The sequence below is a fragment of the Microtus pennsylvanicus genome, chromosome 6 (genome assembly GCF_037038515.1).
Source record: "Microtus pennsylvanicus isolate mMicPen1 chromosome 6, mMicPen1.hap1, whole genome shotgun sequence".
In the NCBI taxonomy this organism is placed as follows: domain Eukaryota; kingdom Metazoa; phylum Chordata; class Mammalia; order Rodentia; family Cricetidae; genus Microtus; species Microtus pennsylvanicus.
In genome coordinates, this window is record NC_134584.1 from 10,354,238 (window position 1) to 10,376,691 (window position 22,454).

General features: G+C 47.7%; 1 protein-coding gene, 1 long non-coding RNA gene and 1 other non-coding gene across 5 annotated transcripts in view; 2 read left to right on the plus strand and 1 right to left on the minus strand.

Moving 5' to 3' along the window:
* Sema5a (semaphorin 5A) overlaps window positions 1-18,593 on the minus strand; it is a 427,200-nt gene extending 408,607 nt beyond the window's left edge. The window contains exon 1 of one of the 3 annotated variants that reach the window (XM_075975776.1): window positions 17,743-18,593. The gene's annotated coding sequence lies outside the window, so the exon portion shown is untranslated. The remainder of the gene's footprint in view (window positions 1-17,742) is intronic. The other 2 variants (XM_075975775.1, XM_075975777.1) reach the window with 2 other exon arrangements.
* An 87-nt stretch (window positions 18,594-18,680) lies between these two features.
* On the plus strand, window positions 18,681-21,493 carry LOC142851766 (uncharacterized). Its single transcript, XR_012910866.1, has 2 exons — window positions 18,681-18,988; window positions 21,331-21,493. It is a non-coding gene; the product is annotated as an uncharacterized LOC142851766 (long non-coding RNA).
* LOC142853235 (small nucleolar RNA SNORD123) lies at window positions 21,178-21,247 on the plus strand. Its single transcript, XR_012911153.1, has one exon. It is a non-coding gene; the product is annotated as a small nucleolar RNA SNORD123 (small nucleolar RNA).
* Window positions 21,494-22,454: the final 961 nt, after the last annotated feature.

Consider the following 22,454-nt stretch of genomic DNA (forward strand, 5'->3'; position numbering starts at 1 on the left):
TGCTGTCCTTTGTCGCCTTTGCTGGTTTCTTCCTGTGACCTCTGCAGCAATAATCTTGAGAGCTACAATGGAGAGCTCAGACTGGTGGCCCCAAGAAGTGCTGGGGTATGACAACATCACACTGTGAGTTCTGGTCCTGGATTCTCTTCTTGCTGATAGCCAAAGAGAGTGCTGGGCAGAGAGCTGGCCAGGATGTGAATCCTATTCAAGCCATGGGAAGGCTCCTTAGACCAGGTTGACAATGGCTGGAAGATAGACCCCCATCAACCTCCCTCCCCACACACAAGTGAAGAATGGCACTCTTAGCGTCTCCCTTCCTTTCCATGGCTTGCAGGACTGGATGCCACCAAACCAAAGGGATACAGATGCCGACATTAGTCAGCCTGCAGGGGCAGATGGCACAGCACACTCCATGGAGCACTGTCAAGAGAATGCAATTCAAGAGCTGGGTAAACACAAGGAACAACTCAGAGTCAGCGTGACTAACAGGGCATAGCAGTCACTCAGAGGCCAGATGGAGCCGGAAGAGCCTTGACCAGACCTTGAATGTGTTGAGGCTTTGGGTAGAGGGACCCAGCTATATTCAGATGTGGATATCCCTCAAGCCAAGAGCCCATTTTCCTCCCTTCATCTCTACGGCTTCTAGGGGAGAAAGTCCACCAGAATGCGCTCCAGGGCCTGGGATATGTGGAGGATCTGGGAGGGTAGCAGTATATGAGAAACCAGCAGGCTGCCCTTTCCCTAACATTGAGCTGTCTGCTCTTATGCAAAGTGGAGCAGCAACTCCCAGCCCTGGTTGTATTTTTAGCAATTATTGCTGCCTTGCTCCTACCCCTCCCCTTTCCCTGTGAAGGTGCTCCTGTGTGCAGCGGACCTAGTCAAGGAGCAAACCAGCTGCATAGTGAATGTGTTTCTAAGTAGAGAAAGACATCAAACCACAGAGAAGCTATAATAGTTTCTGTTCACTGGCTCATGCCAAGAGTGAGACCCACTGGCACTACAGACTGCTCACAGTGGAGTATCTAACACACTAACATACATGGACAGAATTAGCTCAAGCCAGGAACAACTTAACAGATGTCCAAGTTCTCCTTCAGGATGCATCAGGACCGTTCTTCAAATACAACCTGCATCTGAAATATTCTCTCACGACCACTATAATTACATTGTCCTGTCAGTACACTGAAACCACCCAGAAGGCAGTGCTGCTGCAGGAAACAGTGCAGCTAATAGTCATGAAGCAAAAGCCACTGGTGTTAAAAGAATGCTTTGTTCTATAATAGGCAAGTCTGGCATCCATGAGTTGTGTGTAAAGCTACCCTGGGTTAGCCCCCAAACCCTGTACGCACAGACCTGAAGGCAAGCGTGACTGACCTAAGCACAGGATGGCATGTGATCTTCTCAGTTCCCAGACACTGCACATGGGGTCTGGAGTGGCAGATGGCCTCTCCTCTCCCACACACTCCTCTGCAGTGCGTTCTGCCCCTCGCTCATCAGGCCGCACTTGAACATCTGGGAAAGCCCTGGCACTGTACAAAAGGATTCAAAGGAAAGAGGCCTGTGCCAGTTTCTGGGCACAGTCTGGAAACTCCCATTTCATGCCTCTTGAATCTTTCTGCACTGAGGAGAGAGGCCTGACCTAGGCTGGCCCTGGAGCATCCGATATGCAAATGAGGAGCTCTTACACCCAGCTGTGAGAGGCCAGCTGTGTTGATGCCAGGACCAGCCAGTATGTGACTGCATCTGGATGAGACCCGGAAAGCTATCCAGTGGAGTCAAGGCCCCCAGGAGGGCTGTGCAGCCTCGTAATAAATGATGGTAGCTTGAACTCTAAAACTATACTCACTTGCAATTATCGATTTGATTTGTTTTCTTTCAAAAAGAGTGGAAAAAATACGAAGGCCCTGCCAAAGAGAAGAAGCGCCTTCACTTCCGCTCCAGCAGTCAACCCAGGGCTTCAGGACCCTTAAGAGGCTGAACTGCGGCAAGACCTCAAGCTTGGGTGGGGCTTAGATGCGGCGCTTTTATTTGCAGAACTTGGTACTTCGGGGAAAGCCACCGAGCACTGAGGCAATTGTGGCGCTGCCCAGGTGGTTCTGGTTATCATCACCCTCCAAGAGCACAGGCAGCTGTCAGCTCCACCAAGCCTCAGGAACCACTGACTATGGTGGCCATGTGCTACAGGGATGGCAGCCAGCCCTTGGGGATGAAGGGCTTCCCATCTGAGCCTGCCAACTCTGCCGCTCACCATTTCCTCGTGCACTGCTGAAGCAGAAGCCCACAGCGTCCTCCCTGACCACCAGATCTGTCAGCACCTTCGCGAGAGGTCAGAGTTCCACTTGACCCCTCTGGTGGGCAACCTACCGTCCTGGAGAGCGGCATGCGTGACCTGCCTTTGTCTTGCAGCTGCACAGCTTTCCCCAACAGCTTTGTGGGACAAGACCATAAACATGAAATGCGGAGACACTGAACCGAAGTTACCCGATACATTTCAATTTCAAAAAATTAAACATGTAGAATTCTGACACCAGGAGTATTCCAGGCAACAACCCATTGGCCTCTGCCAAATGGTGCCAAGATATGGACTGAACTGGGCCCAAACTTTCTGGTCACCCTGTAAACTAACCACATGCTTTCAATTACCGCCCTTCCTAATATTCAAATCCTTGTAAAACCCCACGAGTATACTTGAAAATGACCAGGAGCTTAGGTTATTATTATTCATTTATTCTGCTTAAAGCTTTTGGGGAACAAGCTTGCTGGAGCAGAACGGACTGTTGAATGGTCGTCTTTTTGATGAGCGGCTGCTAGGTCAGGGCTCAGGTATTCCTTTTCTATTTGCTGGGGTCCCTTGGAACATTGGGTTATCGTTTGGCTCAGGTGTGCTTTGTCCCCATCATCATACAGACTGAAGTTTACCTGCCAACGTGAGGAGTGCTGAGCTTTTAGGAAAAGGTTGGGTTTATTTTTAAGAACGATGTATGTAGTTCTTCCACAGAAGTGGCTGCCATCAATGGTCTTTTCCACTGTGGTCCCTTCACTCCCTCTTCATCACACTTTGACTTGAATCACCAAGGAGCCTCGGTAGATACGCTGTAGGTGTGTTTACTGTAGAGCACCTACTCATAGACTTTCAGAACCAAGAGGCAGAAGAAACCTTTATCCTCTGTGAGCTACCAAGCTGCAACAGGAAATCTGCACTAAGCCTTCTGAATGGATGCCTGAAACCCAAGTACCATTAAATCCAGAGGATGTCACACTCAGATACTCAGTAGGTATTATCTTAGGTGGCCCACTAACCAGCACCACTTCTAAAGAGAGGGAAAGATCCAGGAAAGCATTGGGAAGCCCCAGAGGCAGGCACCACATTAGGGGCATTTGCAAGTATGCGGTATCCTGCAGCAAATGACTAGCATCTGTTCCAGGACAGGAGATATGGCCACTATAAAACAGGTACAAAGAGAATAAAGCTATGCCCAGCTCCTGCACAGTCTTCACAGGGTAGAGTATAGCACCAGCCTGGAGCAATAAGAGGAAATGCTTCCTGGAAGGCATGGTGGTCCCCTCTGTGCAGTGTCTTCAGTGGAGCTAGGCCAACCAAAAGCAAATCACCAGCCCAGTTGGTGAGTAAGACCCCAGTGTGAGCCCCTCTTTCACCATCTCTCTGGGGAGGTTCAGAAAAGCCTGCCTGGACATGGGCGAAACTGGACAGCCTCAAGAGTGTCCTCAGGGTCTGAGGCTCTGTGAACTGTTAGTGTCAACTAAGAGGCAGTCCGTACTCAACAAACCAGACACAAATGTTTCTGTTCTACCCTTCTGTCATGCCAATTAATGGCAAGACAATAGAAAACGTCAGCATAACGCTATTGAAATTAGCCCAGGTTTTTGTAAACCTTGGATTATTTTATAAACAAACAAAAAAACCTCGGGGTTGGGGGCAGAATCAATGGATAAGGCGGAGGGGACAGCACTGTGTATCTGTGTGGTAGTGGTGCCTGTCCCTAGACACAGGAGATGCCCACATGACACTTTCAAGAAGAAGATCATGTGTGTCTGGGACGACTGGAAGCCACGCATGGGTCACAGATGTTCTCACACTGGTAACAGTATCCGCTCCCCTCTCCTACAGATGAAAGGCCGCCATGACCACCAGGTTCTTTCTGCTTTGGAGGGGCCCACCACCCTTCCCCTTTGACCTCTCTTTCATGTGATTTCAGCTGTCCTGCACACAGGCTGCAGGCATGCACAGCACACACTCTGTCCAGCTCCTCATTTCAGACCTTCGGTTATCTTCATCCACCACTGCAGATTCACTGTTGCTTTCTCTGGAGAGGTATTCTTTAGCTTTAACAAAGCCTACCATGCTTGTGTTGGATTCCAGTCGACAATCCAATGACGTTGAATGTGCCAAACCGTCTGAGTGTTCAGCGCTGCGATGTCTAAGAGGCCGTTACTAATTTGGGATCATTGGAACTCATCCAGCACTGAACACACTGGAACCTGATAAAAATAGCCCAGCCACCCTCTGAACACTTCAACCTACTGTGAGAGCAACAGATGTGCTTCTGGTGACAAACTGGGAGACACATGCGGAAGGCAAGAAAGAGTTCCTTAGGGAGGCTTGGAGAAACTTCCACCAGCTACTTTTTTAATAAATGTCTTCTTTTAGAAGGAAAAATTAAAAGGTACGTAATCAACACGAGATTTAATGTCTGCGATTGTAAGCAGAGGATTTACTACAGCTTAGGGACAAAATACTTAACTGAGATATTCACTATAAAATAATAAAATTTGGCATACTCCTTGCATCTCTAACTGTTGAAATGTGGCATCTTTGGTTAAACAAATCCAATTAACTCAATTAAATTAAATTAATGTGGAGAAACAGCTAACAAATTCCCAATTGCTCAGAAGGGCAAAGCCCGTCAAACATGTATTTCAAACTTTGACATATTCCTTCAGCTGCCCACAGTTCCTGACTGTGCTCCAATCTCTTTTATATAAATGTGTCTGTGATTTTAGCTTTGCATGCATTTGCAAAGACACTAAAGATGGATTTGTCTGACACAGACGCCCCTTTTATTCCAACATTTTAAAACATTTAATATCAACCATACTGTGTTTGGGTCATGCCACCATTATCAGGCCCAAGAGCCAGCTGACAGAGGTCAACCCTGGTGCTGGTTTAAGAAGAGGAAAAAGATAAATGTAGGTAATCCTACAGACTCCAGAAAGCAGCCTTTCCTAATACCTGTCGGCTTTGTTTTCATAAGGCTAGCCCCACAGGCTTAATTAAACCCAGTAGCCAATTCTGTGCTCATTCAAAAGTGCAATTAAATAACAACCCAAGAAGGACACTTGGCCCTGAGGGCCTCCCAGGAGTCTCTACCATGAACAATGTGCTAATTACCCCCTCTGTCCAAGTCTCTTAATGACAATCTGCCATGCTTTCAATTGCGACCCTAATTCTTCCACTTAGGGCCATCTCCAGCAACCTCAAGGCAGGAAGATTGGTCCCAAAGGCTCATTCTTCAGGGAATGCGTACTGTTAATTAAAACACAAAATTCCAAAAGATCATTGAAATGTACTTAAGAGTAAATCTCAAAACTATTAAAAGTATATGTGTTGCCACCACTAATTGAAGGCACCCTTGATTATAGACTGAGGGTGAACTTGCAAACTTAGTTTACCGAACACAGCAGCGTTATTCTAAGAAGGAATCTGCCAATATTCCAGAATGAGGCTCCAAATCGCTTAGAGGTGCTTCCCGGCTCTTCTGCAGGTAACAGGATCACACACGGCTAGAAAGATCCAAGCTGCAAGCATTTTTTTCCCACTTTAAACAAACCCAACATCTGCCTGGGAAGCCAAGAACAGAAAAAGCCAGTGTGTGAACCAGTTTTTATCAAGCTTTAGAGTAAGTGAGATGAGACTAAATGGAGCCCCCAGGGTCTGCCTGGCAGAGCTCCCTAACTGGGGGAGTTCTTTGCTTCTCAAGGCCTTCCCGCATTGACACCTAAGCATCTTGCCAAGTAAGGAAAGGAAGGTGACTCAGTGGTCCTGGGTGACATGAGGGATAATTACAAAACAAAACCCAGCCACATCTCACTAAATTTCTCTACAATATGACCCCTCAAAGATCATGATTCTTTTCCTATTAGAAAAAGAAAAAAAAAATAACAAGTTTTTAGACACTATGAGGGGAAACAAACAAATAAACAACCACAAACCATCTATAGTGTTCTAGAAGATTCTTAAGGCGCTTTGATTCACACAGATCAAATGAGGCTCAAATCAGGTCTTCCATGTTTTGAAGTGTCTCCTACTCCTCTCCACCAACCAGAACTTGTCAATGTTTCTGTTATCGTGTACATGAGATCATCTTCCCTTTTCCATACATCAACACTGGGAAGAGACTCCTCCCATCAAAACTTCAGGATACCTTCTACAAAGGCCAGGTAAGTCAATGTTCCCTTTACCCTTGGTCCTTTGGCATAAATCAAGAAGTAACAAAACTCAATCCATACTCCTTTAAGAAAGGTCTTCTGAGCGCTTTGATCACTGGGGTGCACACCATGATGCCTTAACTTGTGCACAGATGCAGGAACTAAACTCTAACCATTTAGATGTTACTATAACGAATGACGGCCACCCAGGGGATCACATTACAAGCCTGGTCCTGGATGTGGTGGTGGGAGTGTGGCAGGATCTTTAAGAGGTGCAAAGAATGGGAGGCTGCTATTGGCCCTCCCACGGCTGTGATTTCCTGTCTAATTTGCTCCCACCATTACGATGCCACCCATAATGAGGTCCTCACCAGTGCTGAACCACCCTGGTGCCACATCCTTACACCTCTAGAACCATAACCCTCTTTTCTTTATTAAATTACCCAGCCTTGAACATTACATTATAGCTATGGAAAACAGACTAAGACACTCTGACTCCCTTGAAGTTTTAGTGCATGTCGAACCCTAAAAGCCCATCCTGCTAGTTTGGACTCTCAGATGTGTCTTGTTAAGTTCCCCACTGTGAGTCCTCCACTGTCTTTCCCGTGTACCAAAATAAACCCCAGGGAGAGGGGAACTCAGCAGGTGGGCCGGGAGAAACTGCTCCAGTTAAATAACATTTGCAGGCTGGCTTAAGCTTTCAAGTGAATGAGTCTACCAACTCTTCCTTGCCAGCTTGCACTTCCTTGAATGGTTTCTTTTCACAAGCTCGTGATGGGACCAAGGAATTCCATCACTGCTGGCAGACAGAAAGTAAATTTGGCTCCAGGCCTGACTTCAGAGTAGACTAGGAAGCTGCAACAACTATGGTGTCTGGACTTGCACAGTCTGCTCGATTCCTCCTCCTCCCAGACCTCTGAACTCCACTCCCCAGCCCACCCCAGGACCCCTACTACAGGGCTTGCATTCAGGGGGACATCCTTGGGTATAAAAAGCGTTATGGAAACGATGGCTCTAGCTGTGACCTGAAAAAAATTGGGGGTGGGGAGGGAGGGAGGAAAATACTTTCGCATCATCCACCAGTCCATGACCACCTGGTGTGACCTAAAGCAAAGGCAGAATGATTGGCAGAAGTTGGGGAGGCAGTGAGGGAAGAGGTGTGCACAGCCCTGCCACATTGCTCTGTCTCTCAAGCAAGCAGGGCTGAAGAGTGGGATTTGCTGAAGAGTGAAGTAAAGAGAAAGTGACCTCAGAAACAGACGCATGCTCCCCAGCTAGGCAGCCCAGCAAGGGTACACAGGTGAGACTGAGTGGCCGCAGAGGTGACACAAACACCCAGGAGCAAGGCTGAGGAGAGCACAGAACTCTTGCTTCTTGTCACAGCAGCTGTGGCAGTTCCCAGATCCGTGGGTCCTGACAAGCATGGCCCAGCCAAGCCAGCGAACCTCATTCTGCATAGCTGGGCAAGGGAAGGTGGCTGAGACTGGTGATTCTGGTGAAGCTGGAGCATACTAATTAACAGACTGAGTGAGGGCTGGGGGATGGCTCAGTCAGAAAGAAAGTGCTCGCTTCCCAAGCCTGCAGACCTGAGCTCAATCATAGGCCATATGACAAAGCTGAAGGGAGTGGTCGTGGTTTGATCATATATACGGCCAGCACTGGGAAGGTAGGGATGGGCTTCTATAACAAGTTCTGTCAAGAGGAACAGCACCTGAAGTTGACCTCTGACCCATCCCCCAACATGTACACATGCACACATACGCAAAGACTGAAAGGAAGGGAGGCCATATTATCACACTAATACAGAACTCATTCCCTGGAAAATATCATTTCTGTATGCTGTGTAGGAATTGAAAACACTAAACTTTGAGTCAATGTCTACGTTTAACTCTTAGCTTGCAGTTCAGACTTTTCCTTTGGTGACACAGGAGCAGGATCTCAGGTGTCAGGGTGTGACACGATCTCATGTAGGCCAGGCTAGCCTCCAGCTTGCTATTCATCTGAGAAACATCTGACCCTTCTGCTTGCGTATTTCACACGCAGGAATTACAGGCACGTGCACCACAGCCTCAGTTTGTGCAGTGCTGGTGCTGATGATGCGATCCCTGTGTGCACGCATGCTAGGAAAACAGTCTACCAACAGAGCTACAGCCCAGCTTAATAACTTTAGGTGGGAAAACGGGGGAGGAAGGTATCGACCGATACAAGAGAATGAAGCCATTCTCCCTTCAAGCTAGATAGTGATATTCAGGGTCCCTTCTGACTCTTCAGCCTGCAACAATAAAGTTAGGATCCCACACATCTGCCAGTATCCAAAGATAAATCCTTACGTGAAATCTCAGATGCGTCCCAGAAAAGCAAATGGCAGGGAAAAAAGCGAAAGCTTTCAAAGGTAATAGTGCCATCCCTAGTCAGAAGAATGTTTACAGATCATACTGCAACTGATACACGCTTGTGACCAGCTCAAGCGATCAGAACCCAAACAAGCCAACAACTACTCTTGAGGACTTAAAACAAGAGAAAGCCACATTGCTTGTCTACTGTATAGCCCAAATCCATCCTGACAACACAGAAATCTCTCTGCTCATGCAACCATCAGCCAAACTGCTTAACAAAATGTCTAACCAAGTTCCCCTAAAAATCTAGAGAACATTAGCTCATTGGAAACAAAAGGAAACAAAATTAAACAAGAAAAATAATTCCTGCACAACCAGTATTCTACTGATCCCTTGAAACCACCAAAATGGGCAGAAAGAAGGAAGAAGAATTAAGTATCACAAATAAATCCTATAGCTTCCCATGGCAAGCGCTCAGCCCCGGGAAGGGAACACATGGCCATCCTGTAAAGACCACCCTGATTTTGGCTTAGGTTGGGGATGCTTATTTGCGAGGAGACTAACTCAGAATTAACCAGTGAGAAAGAGTACTCCAAGAGGTCTATAAAACACTGCAGTGGAACCAGACAGCCCGTCTCACTTCCCTACAACTGCAGAGACTGGAGAGATGAGGTGCTGGAGAAAGGCAGGGCTGGTCCCCGCACCTTCACAGAGTTGGATAAAAGATGCATCCTTGCCAATGAAAAGATGGCTATGAGCTAGAGCACCGGCCGGCGGTGGCAACATTCTGAACCTCACACAGGTTGCTCTTGGAGCACAGAGCACCTGCACCAAAACAGACACTTTGACAGAAAGTCACCATGTGGAAGCCAATGACTGTGGGGAAAGCATGGAGCCCACAGGAGAGCTGAGCAGCCTGTGGCAGGAGGCGGGTGGGTTTTAAGGCAGTAGACAGATGGCAGTCGCAGTCAACAAGTGGCGAGGACTAAACTCACTCACTTCCCCTGGAAGACAACCGAGGAGGAAGTAAACTTCAGGCAGTAGGTAGTTCACACGTATCTCCACACACATCCTGTTTGCAGCTGTGCACCTTAGCCAAAACGAATGCACCAAAGCAGAAAGCAGAATAGCAAGACCCAGACATGCTCTAGGACTCTTACACGTAAAAGGTGTCCAGGTTTGGAGCATTTTGAAACTTGCCTTCTAGTCAGGTGCGAGGCCCTTCACCTAAGGACATTGAAGTGGGAGGGGCCACTTGAGCAACACAGCCAAGGACCCTATGACAGGAGAGGGCTGAGGGATGGATAGATGAAGTAGAGGAAAATGCCAAGAAACATAAAATCTTGCGGTCCATTTTCAGGTTTGGTTGTTTGAAGTTACCTACTACGGGGCTATTCAGCAAGATCCTGTCACAAAAGAAGAAAATAAAAGCCTCACCCACCAGCTGGAGCCAATGCCAGCAACTGTAGGAGAGCTCACAGTGCAGAAACAGGTGAAGCTGACCCCAGCAAAGCAGAGCATCATCCCTTAGTGAAGAAGCTTTATCCTGTGAGTTACAGACTCTGGCTGAAGTGCTAAGGAAACAGGGCTCTGTGCTCTCCACACACCCAACACACCTGGACCAGCAGGAAAGCAGCATGAACAAGCCTGGGAACCACTGGAGCCAGGAGTCTCTCTAGAAGTAGCTGAGCCGGCCAAGTTTAGTGGATCAATGGGAGTGCTTATAGGGGCCCATGTGTAAACAACCTGAGTTTACCTATTCCTCTAACAGAGAAAACAGTGCCACAGGCTCCCAGAAACTTGGTACATCTCACAGCCCAGTACCCTCGACACTAATTCTATAAAAAATTGTGGGAACCCAGAATAAAACCCCCCAAAAATTCAGCAGGAGCTATGTTTAGGCGGTTGGCCGTCTAATTCACTCTAACTGCAGAAATTATGTCCCAGATTTCCATTTCTAACCGTATTGCTGAGGTGGGTTACATGCTATAAAACCGACTCTTTGTAAGTCTACAAGCCAGTGACTGTGAGCAAGCGCACACATGGGTGAACACCTCCACAATGCACCACCATCCTCCAAGAAAGAGCCGCCCGCCCATTTGTCTCTCTTCCAGCTCTCACTGCCAGCCCGAGGCAGCCACTTATCCACTTTCCATCTTTATAGTTTTGCCTCTTTTAGAAGTTTCTATAAATGGAATCAAACAATGTGTGGTCTTCTGTGACTGGCTTCTTTTGCTTAGTTCCATGTTTTGAGGCTCACACCTATTACAGCATACATCAAGCGCTCAGTTGGACCACTGTTGAACAGTAGGACGCTGCATAGATGAAAACGTTCTGCTTAACCACTTACCTGCTAGAGCTTATTACGTAACTATATACATGCAACTAGATGGCAAGGCTGATCGCCCTGATCTCAGGAATGAAATGAGAAAGCCTGGCATATTTCTACAATTTTCTGAAGTCATAATGTGTGAAAATATGTAATGATGATAGTTTGTTCCCTGGAACTTTGTGTGGGTGGCATGTGGTTCTAAATAAGCAAATAACAGCCTGGAATTTCGCTCTTTATGCTTTAACACACACAAAGTATTTCTATGCTAATTCCAAGCCAAGCGAGGTCATTAATTTATTTACCAAGTATCTACTTAATGTATAATTAGCATATATTAGAATATATGGAGGATACAGTCCCCATGGCTCCTGGCTTTCAGACACAGCTAAATTCTAAGACTGTGGTCATGAAATCAATTTGAACATATGAGAATATGTTTCTTCTTGTGAAAAATATAACCCGTTTTCACCATCCATGTCACATGTAAAGCTCTACTGCAGTCTGAAGTATGTAATGTCTTTACCCATGCATTTACTGATCCAATGGAGCCAGAGGGCCCCAGGTGTCTGCCAGTCATCATTAGGAACTTGGTGAAAGGGACATAAATGAGGCAATCCCATCAATCTCAAGTTTACACTCTACTTTGGTGAAATATATTAATTATAATGTATATTATATATAAGAATATATATTATATTATATTGAATTACATATAAATATAATAATAAAACAAAATATAATATATAAAGAATATATAGTATATTATATAACATATAAATATATATTAAGAAATATATATATCACGTGGGGCAGTGCAACACACAATAAACGGGGAAAAGAAAATATGAAGGCTAAGGGAAGGAATAGGGAAAGGAGATGTTTTCGACTGTATTTTGGAGACTCTTCTTCTGAAGAGGGGATGCTTGAGTAAGGACACAAGGCGGCCAGGCCTAAAGACAAAGTCCCACAGAAAAATGCACAGAAAGCCTTCCAAGCAGGAGCGCCAAGGCCAGGCTCCTAGAAGCAGGCAGCAGGACTGGAGTCCAGGGGCCAGCGGTGACCGTGGACAGGCTGTAGAGCCATTCGCTGCCCTTCCTGTAGAGCTCTGGCTTTGGGGCCCTTTCTGAATGGAAGGAGCAGAGTGTGATCGTTGGTGGGCTTGAAGTGGGCAAACGGCCAGGCAAATTCACATGGTTCTATTGCCGACTTCAAGTTCTGGGAGTTCTTTCTTGTGTCCGCGTGCATTTCTCCAGATCATTACCTCAACCTAGTGTTTTGTTCCGCACCGTCCTTTCTGGGGCCCCACTTGGTGATCACCCACCAGGCTGCCCTTGCCGGGGAGTCTTCCTGGCTTTCCATCACCATCCCCAGTGAGACTAGCTTTTCAAGGGCTCTACACAACCAACATGGATGTGGGGTTCTCACCCACATGGCTCTGGGCCATCTCCAAGTCTGCCTGGATGGTTCGTCACCTCTGCTGAACTCTCCTAAAGCTGCTACGTGCATCCGTGAGCTGCATGGGGACAGTGGTGCTACCGTCCCTGCTCCGCCTATGACAGCCACCACCACTGCCAGACTCTGGCCAGCCATTTCCTCACCACCACTCTCCAGCACAGTAGTGAACCGTTCTTTCAGGAGCACAAAATGTTGCCGGCAAACCCCAAATTAAAGATAGAAGAATCTCCTATTGTCTTTCTCAACCAGACAAGTTGTTTCCCTAAACCATAGACCTGTAGGAATTCCCTAAAGTCAAGCATGGGGCTAGAACACATAAGGACTTAAATGACAAGATGCTTTAAAAGCACATCCTCTTTGAGGACACATTTAGGCCAAGCAGAAGGAATGATGGCTGAATTGTAGCTATGGCTAGACCAAAGAAGTTTAACATCCAGGCCAATTGTTTAATCTACTTATTTACTTTTACTGGATGCCACTAGTTCCAACTTCCTTAGCATTACAATCAGTACAGAAAATGTAAATATTAGCTTTCTAAAAGAAACTCAAGCTGGGCAGTGGTGGTGCATGCCTGTAATCCCAACACTTGGGAGGCAGAGGCAGGCAGATCTCTGTGAATTTGACGCCAGCCTGGTCTACAAGAGCTAGTTCCAGGACAGGCTCCAAAGCTACAGAGAAACTCTGTCTCAAAAAAAAAAAAACAAAAGAAAGGAAGGGAGGGAGGGAGGGAGGGAGAGAGGGAGGGAGGGAGGGAAAAGAAAGAAACAAAGAAATCAGCTGTTACTAAAATCCATCATTTGGTTTCAGGATGCTACACTGTAAACTTCCCTAGGCATCCTTCAGGGTACAGACAGCTTTGGGAAGCCTCTTCCAGATACAAGGTAGCTCCAGTTTTTCTGACTACTTTTACCAAAAGAAATTTTCTGTGTATGGAATTGTGTTTGGATGGAGTTTATGAAACACAACCTGTGATTTACAACAGACGTTTCGGTGAAGCACTAACCATCTGGCCAATGCAGACCCGTCTTGCCGTTGACGGGCTTTCTTTCCAAGGCTGCATCATACACCCTTGCCAGACACTGGGGAATGTGAGCCAGAAGAAAGGGACTCCACTGCCTGTGACCAAGATGTCCTTGTGCCACCATGGCTGTCACCTGCCTACAGCTTCCACTGTTAATCTTACATCTCAGCAAATACAGTATTATTTCTCCAATAGTGTCGGCTGCTGATATTATCACTGACTGGTTATTTATCATATATAGCTGTAATTGAATTACCCACTGCAGTAATGGGATTTACTCTCAAATGCACATAAAAGTGCAACGCAAAGTAGAATTGTTCCGCTGTGTGCTTCCTTGTCCCTTGGCTTGAACTGCAGGTCAGCCAATTCCCCAGGAAAGCAGAGACGAAAAGGACTGAGAGATAAAAGACGGGTGGGTTCGTGACCAAACACAACAGAAGCCACCCTTTAGCAAAGGCATTCTCTTTTGAAATGGTTTCCTATTTGCTGTTAATAAGACAGCCTGTCCGAAAACATGCAAAGAAAAAGTAGCAGTTGAAAGACTTACTTTTCCAGATGCAGTTGTGGGCATGTGGGGAAACATCTGGGAACTCGGGAAAGGGGAATAAGATGCACTCAGCTTTGGTCTTGTTAAATAACCATAAATTTGGGGACCAGAAAAAGAGAGAGAGAGAAGGAAAAAGATGATGACAGGCATACTTTGGGCAAAGTGTTTTGACTGTTTGAGTCCACGCTGCATTGATCCTGCCACTTTCAATGGCATGCCCAGATGAAACACAACTCCATCTTTGAAGCTTCTGACTTCAAACTACCCTGTGAAATGCAGGCCAGGCTTCCTATTCCTAGGATCTTCCACAAGTCACCAACTAATCATGTCAGTATCCGCATGCTAAAACCAACTTAGGATTCCTGAAACTCTGAACAAAACAGAATTTTAGGCTGAGGGTGGAAAGTCTGCATGGGTCTGAAGTGGAGTTTCTATTCCCTGTTTCTTTTCTGTCAGAAATAGATGCTGTGTGCCTGAGTAATCAGTACCTGAAACAGCGGTACAGTTGCTAACGGCGCTTGCTACCAAATCAGGTGACCCAAATTTGGTCCTCAGATACATGATGGAAGATCAGAACCAAATGCCCACAAGCTGTCATGTGACCTTCACACACTCACTTTGTCATGGGAAAAGCACACACACACACACACACACACACACAAGCACACAGGCACACATGCTCACTCATTTACTTAAAAATAAATTTTAAAAAATACCAAAAAAAAAATAAGTTCTGTAGTTAACACATATACCAGTCACCTCTTCAAGGTACATTCCAAAGAGCTGGAGGAGACCCATCTCTGTGATGCTACCAATCAGTGGGAATTAAAAACACCAGAATGCCCCACCTATAGCAGACCACCATGTCTGCAGGGTGGGAGAGGCTTTCACGCACAGTAATTCTGGACTAGATGTACATCTTCAACCAGAAAGGATGCGGGAGCATCTGTGAAAATCTCTGTGTTGCCGACAACAGCACCAGAGACACTATAAACAACTCAGGAAATGACATATGCTCATCTGGGGATTCCAGAAAAGTGTACTTTGCAGAAAATAAATACAAATTTTCAAGCAGGTGCAGGTGGGCAGACATGGAGAAGCTTCCCCATTAGATACTTAGTTGCAATTCAATTTGTTAGACACTGTAATTTGTGTTTTCAACATTATTGAACATTAAACACAAAAACTTGTCACCTTGGTATTATAATTATACCCTAAGCAATTTGTCTGAGTAACTATAGCAACAACTCCAGATACATTTTATAATACTAACTTGGTATAATTTTAGAATCAAGAATTATCGCGGATTTATTATAGAAAGTAGAAATGTTTTTCGCAAATGGTTGTACATATTCTACACTAAAAATGGTTTACTTAGCTAGGACTTAATGTAAATGAATGGATTTATTCTGTAGTGCACACTACGAGATCTGTAACACGAGCCTCTTCTTTGGGGGCAGGTTCTAATCTGCAAACTCTGGAGTCCATGTTCACCCATGTATTCATTGGAATAGCCTGTATCCAAAGTCCCGCCCAAACCTTCTCCGCCTTCCTGTATTTTATTGGTGGAGAGCCTCTGTGTCAGTGATCTGACATCCAGAGCCCTTAAAGATCATCAGCCAGTTAATGGGAGCTTTGCCATGGCTCCACTAGGCAGCCCTCTCTGGTATGAGAAGCAACTGATACAGTCACTAAGAGACTGGCAACTATCTTGAGCAAGAAACCCTCAGCAAGAGGCTAAAATGAGGACAGAGAAACTGATAGGAGGACTTCCGGTGGTCCATGGAATCCAAGCGTATGCTAAGCTTGCAAGAACACGCTTATATTTATCTTAGTATCATTGTCAAGTAGTTTTACTCTGAGGTCTACATTTCTCTGCTTCATTCTTGCAGGCATGGCTAGGAAGTTAAGACAGACATGAATAGGGACAAATACCAGTTTATTTTCACCAAATTCTGAACACCTCAAATACTTCTCTGGTCAAATTCAGGCTTTCTGGCCCAGAAGACTAAAGTCTTTGCTCTCAGCAGGGATCCGCAGCTGTCTGCCATTAAGACACCCAAAAGCGCTAGCGACATCCTTCCGTGAGGACAAGCACGTGTTGACTACAGATGTGGAAAAGCGGATAGCAGTTCACAGACCTCGCAATCGTATGACCACACATTGTGACTACAGGTAGCATCTCGGGGAGCCACTGTCCCCAACACTTTTACAATAAACAAACTCAAGCCAAAGGAAATCTGTGCTTAGATAATCCCATGGAGAACCGCTCTTCCATGTAAATCAAGCATGCAGAAGAAATTTGAGTGGGCAGAAAGAAACGCACATTTCGTTGGGAGTAAACGCAGGAAAGAAAAGTGGCTTCAGTGATCTACAGTAGAAGGTGTCCACTTAAGACTTATGCCTTCAGTGGAACTGTGAACTGCTTATTCCCAGGGACAGGCTTCACCTTCTCGCAAAACAGCGATTAATCAGCAGCTAATTCAACTATTCTAATAGGGTATTAAAAACCCTTTGCTGTCAAAGTCTAGTTTTGTCTTTCTGTGTCTCCTTTTCAAAGATGATCTCTGTAGTTAATAACACTTCTGCTCTTCACATTCTTGGCCGTTACAGTAGAGCCTTCCCAGATAAGCCTGGACACACAGCTATATTAAAATAAATATAAATAAATAGCTGCAATAATTTAACACCCTGCCTTTTAACCAATAAGCTCTTCGGGAACCGAACCTCCTCTCCGTATTGCACATAACTATGACATTTCCACGCAATTTCAATTGCCTTCTTGTCAAACCCAGTTATCAAAGGAGAAAGATTTGCAAACAGAGGAGTTTGTAGGAATTTGTCTTCGAAGAGACCTTTCCAGTGAGAGGACTTCCATCCAACTTTTGTGTTCCTTCTTCTGAGTAGACCGAAAGCTCTCTACGGTAACAGAAACTACCTTTTGGGGTGCAATTACTGCAAAATCTGTGTTTTACCACTAGTAGGATTCCCTACCCTCCTGCCCAGGACAGAAACACTAACAGACTCTGAAGCATCCTCTCGCCCTCTCAGAAAGCTCGCTCTTGGCGCCCCCTGCCGGGGATCTCTGGACGCTGAGGGCGCAGGAAAGTTAAAGCCCAACTCCAGGCAACCGCATCCAGGTACAACAACAAAAAGACAGACGAAAGCGCTTCCCGCCAAAGCCAGGGGAACTGGAACCCAACAACGCTAGGCCCAGTACCAGGAGTGATCGCGGGGGTTTAACCCCCACCTCCAACAGTTCCTCCGAACATCCCGAGCCCGGATCTTCGCCTGACCCCAGACGAAACGCATGAGGCAGAGGTGCCAGTGCACAGAGGCTCCGCGAGTGGCTAGCGGGTCCCCAGGCCTCACCACCTCTGCCTTAGTCTACCTCAACAAAACAGCCTGGCGGAGTTGAGTCCTAGCCCCACTATCCCCGGATTCTCCCGAACACCGCAAAGCCCCTATACAGAGAGCAAGAAAATGTTCCCGAGCCCACAGGGCTGTGAGGTAGGCGATTCCGATTGCCAGACCTGGCTGGCTGCAGCTCCCACCACGCCAGCCTGGCTTCGCGCGGAGTGCGCGCACAGATCTCCACGCGTACCTGAGAGGTGCTGGCCGAGGTTCAGGCTCGCCCACTGTCCGATCGCACACCCGGACACTCCAACTCCTTTCCAACGCACGCTCGGATCTGGGCAAAGGCTAGGACACAAACTTCCAGCCGGTGCACTACCTCCACTGCGACCGCCTCCGCACTGACGGTGGTCCTATTCCTACTCGCGCGGCTGCCGGGCTGTCCCCACCCAGCTGCCAGCAGAGTAACCCTAACCGAGACCTATACCACCCACAGACAGCCCAATGTTGCCCCAGGTCTAGTTTACCCGCACAGGGTCTCAGCCACGACACCCAGGGACGCGGTGGGGAGCAGGCTCACCAGATGTGGGGAGCGTTCCTCCTGCCAGTCATCCAGCGCCCGGGGCCCGGAGGGGCTCCAAGGGTCCTCTTCAGCGCGCTGCAAGGGAAATCGAGGCAGCTGCCGCTACTGCTCCCCGCCACTTCTCCAGAGCTATCCTCTGCTCGCAGCGCGCCGGGCTGGGGACCAGCTCCGCCGCCAGGAGCACGGAGTCCCTAGTTGTGCAGCTGAGCAGGCAAGCTCGCGTTGAGCGAGGGCGACCCTCAAGGTGGCAAAGTTGGGTGCCCTCTTCTTGGTAGCCGCTCGTAAGAACACCCCCAAAGAAGGGTCGCACGTGCTGGAGCGTCCCCGCAATGAGAAACTGTGATGCAGAGGCCACCTCTCTGCAGGGGCCGCGGCCGGTCAGGGTTTGAGAAGCCCACCCGCTACCGGAGCACAGCACCCGGGAGTGGGCACAGCGTGAGCCGCCGGCGCCGGCGCCGCCTTCCCGGCGAGTAGAGCCCCGCTGGACGCGCGGGCCCGGAGCTCGGGGCGGGGAGCCCAGGGCCGCCTAGCCCCGCCCTCACCACGCCCCCGCCGCAGCACCTCCCCTTCTCCGCCCCTCCCGGGTGCAAGCTGAGCGCCCCACCCGCCCCTGACCTGCCCAGGCCCCTCCTCTGGCCCCGCCTCTTCCCGAGATGGGACCCCCCTAAACACTCCCTGGGGGGCTGTCACCACACCCCACGAGTCCCATTTGTGCCCCCCGAGAGCAAGTTCACCCAAATGGTGACATTTTAGGGACTCTCTTTCTCGACTCGCCAAGACCTTCTAAGGTTACCCGCCCCCTGTCCAGTCGCTCCGACGTGGCTACTTTGCGGGTTGGGCTGTATAAAGGGCTGGAGGCAGCTCGACGCAAATCAGAGACGTGGCGCTTCTACTAGGCCTGCCTAGGCTCCAGGTATGTGCGCGCCCTTTGGCGGATCATGGGTGGGGAGAGGGTAGAAATTTAAGATTCAGTTCTTCCGTGCCATCCTAAGAAGGCCAGGGGCAGGATGGGGGCCGGGGGACTAGGGGCTCGCCGCGGATTCTTGCAAGCAAGTTGGGCCCACGTGGCTCTCAGCTAGTTTTGGCTTACTTGGAGAGCGTAGATCAGACAAATGTACAAATCTGCCATCCAGGGAAGCAGAGCAAGAGGCCTCCAAGTGGCCCAGGTTGCATTAGGAGAGGGTCTCTTCATGGACAGAGCCAGCTGGGCTAATTCGCCAGTCTGCAAGGATATTTGAGCCTCTCGGAGTTTATATTGGAACGCAAAGTAAATCGCCTTGGCAGGGCAGTTTTGTTGACTTGAGTTGTTCTTTTCTCCTTGTAGGGAAGTGATCAACTCACGGGGTTTTAAACAACTTACGTGGTTGTTGAATGGGAAAGTCACAGGATAAAGAGAGCCAGGAAACTCGGGTTCCTACCCCTGTAGCCACGTGTGACCCCTTCCCTCAGTATAGGATGGGGTGAGAGCGTCTTCAGGCTATTTTTTCCCTATCTTGGGCTTTGTTAGTGGCTTCGGGATGTTTTTGCATTAAGGGACCTCATGAGTGACTCTTAGCTGCAGGACCGAAGGTCGCCCTCATGGGGCCACATTCACACCCTGGTAATTGGCGAGCTGCAAATGTGCGGGGGTGGGGGGGGCAGTTCAGAGGTCTGTAAGGGTGTGCCATGTGCCACTGTACGACCTGGAGACCTGGTAATAGCTGGAATGTGTCACAGCCCCTTCCAGGACTACTGAGATTCAAGAGGAGAACAATAGAAGCACAAATTGCCCCCAATTTGTCGTTTCTGTCACCTTTCAGATAAAGGAATTCTGTGAAACTAATTTGAAAGCCTCTGTGGGAGCCCCCAGAGTGCACAGTGGCTGGAACTGTGGGCACGGAGGGGACCAGGGGCCCAACTTGGATGGCTTTTCAGGGCTTATTTGGGAAGCATCCCTCACAGTTGTTTGACTGGCTTTTAGCTCTCTGTGGCAGCTCCTGGTTTCTGGGTCTTGAAGGGAAAAGTCAATGGGTTTCCTGGCCTTGCTTCGGAGCCATTGCTAACACTCTCCTTCCCTTGCCTACGTGGCACAGGAGCCTGAGAGGCTCTTGGGAGAAGGAGGCCTGCCAAGGGCCAAGGTCTGGTGGTGGAGGACTTCAGCCTTCCGCATGAACCCTATAGCCTTCGTGTGGGTGGGTGGGACCTAACAGCGTGAAGAAAGACAAATTAAGACTCAAGTGTGTTTAGCTAATTCGTATCTGCTACTGTTAAAAACAGTTAACACTTTTTAATAAATTATTTTTTAAGAAAGAAAAAGTGAGGTGCATCATGCCAGGTGTCTGAGGCAGCAGGGCTGGGGCTTAAGGCCAGTTTGCGGTCACCTAGGGGGACCCTGTCTCATATAAACTCACAAGCAAGCAAAGAAACTCATCTTAGCTTGGAGGCCTAAGCCCTGTGCACCCTGATGATTATCACATAGACTCTCCCCCTCGAAATGAAGCTACTTTGTGTCACTGGGGCAGGAAACGGGTTCAGTCTGGCTATTTACAAGCCACACTGTACCACTGTTGGAGTTCATCACCAGTGATCTGGAATTAGAAACCTTTAATAAGTGAGGACAGAAACCAAATTTTCATTAAGAATGCTTTCTTGGTTTAAAGTGGACTGGTTCTAAGCTAAAGACGATTTTGTCGCAGACTTGCAGAAAGTCTGTGAACTTTCTGAGCTAATGTCTTCTGGGGCCACTTGACCAGCTCACCAGAAATGTCAGTCAGGAGCAGCAAAGGCAAAAGGAGTTGTTAAACACCAAATACCTGAGACTCAGCACCAAGTAGGCACTCTGAAAAATGTAATTGTTTAAAAGTGCTTATAAACATTTCATTTTTCTAATAAAATTTGATTTTTTTTTCCTTTTAAGAAGTCTTTCTTGTTAAAGTACCCGAATCACCATACTGTAAAACTAAATGTGATTATGATTTTACCTAGGGTGTTCTGTTGTCATCACACTGAAACTCTCTATTTCCCTTCCCTGCCCCCCACCCCACCCCCACTCAACTACTTCCGGCTTCGGGTGAGCCTTGTGTACAGGATCAAAACTGAGGAATGCTGGGAAATGACACAGCTGGTGAAAATGATGAATTCTGGGGCGCTGATTCATGTGACTTGAAAAACGCCATCCATTTCCTGACTCACCTAGGACGCTCTTCAGCGATACCAAGCAGTACATGACTTTGAACTAACGCAGCCATTTCCCATCATCTTTATATCCCCTCCCAGGGCCTGATTACAGCCAGAGAACGGAGCAGGGAGAGCTGCAGAGAGCACGGCCTGAGAGACGTGAAGACACAGCTGTGGACCACAGCTGGCTTTCCCAGGAAGATTCACTACCTGCGGACTTTAAAATGTAATAAGACTACTAAAGAATTAAAGGAAAATAGAAACAGTCCTGGAATCCTGGCCTCTTTACATTTCGTGTGTCCCTGCAGATGAGCCAGGTTGTTAGACAATTTTTCACCCTGGTTTCCAAGATTTGCCAAGATCCTATGCTTTGTTTTTGTTTTTTGACAGAGTTTCTCTGTGTGGCCCTGGCTGTCCTGGATTCCTGCCTCTGTCTCCCCAGCGCTGGCATTAAAGGCGAGCACCGCCATTGCCTGGCTAATGCTGTCCTCTTTAACACAGCTAAACACTGATGCGAAGATGGGAAGCTTGAGGTCACTGTAGCATTGCTCAGAGCGGCTCCGGGATTATCTGTGTTTAGGATTCAGAAGGTCCACAGTTGTAGTTACGGATGACACTGTGATGGCCGCCTGAGGAGGTTTTCACAGGCATTTGAACTGGAGAAGTTGTGTGAACTTTCACTAGTCTGCTGGGTTTCACCAGATCCCCCTTAGGCTTCCTTTGCCCCAAGAAAGCTCATTCTTTGAGTGGTGTTAAGGAGACTAGATTTGTTTTAAAAGAACATGGTACATGCCTAGAAGCTGTCATCTCACAGACACACATATACACACTCATTCACTTATACACACATAAACACTTACACACTCACATGCACACACAAACACACATGCACACACACGTGCACACTCACACACAGATAAACACACGCATACACACAGTCACACACAGAAACATACACACACACACACACACATACAGAAGGGGCTTTAAAGAATATGGTATAAAGTGCAGATTCTCAGGTCTTAAGGTGAAGTTCCAGTTGTCCACTCTGCTAGGGTACGTGAGGAGCCTCCAGCATGGCCCCCTCCAAAGTCTGATTTCTACCCGGGGTCTACCTCAGCTTCAAAGGGATGTGACAATGGACTTTGTCCTCAGTTATTCCTGAGGGATGACAGAGGCCTGCCTTCACCCACCCCAGGGGAGTTCTGCTTTCTAGTTACCTC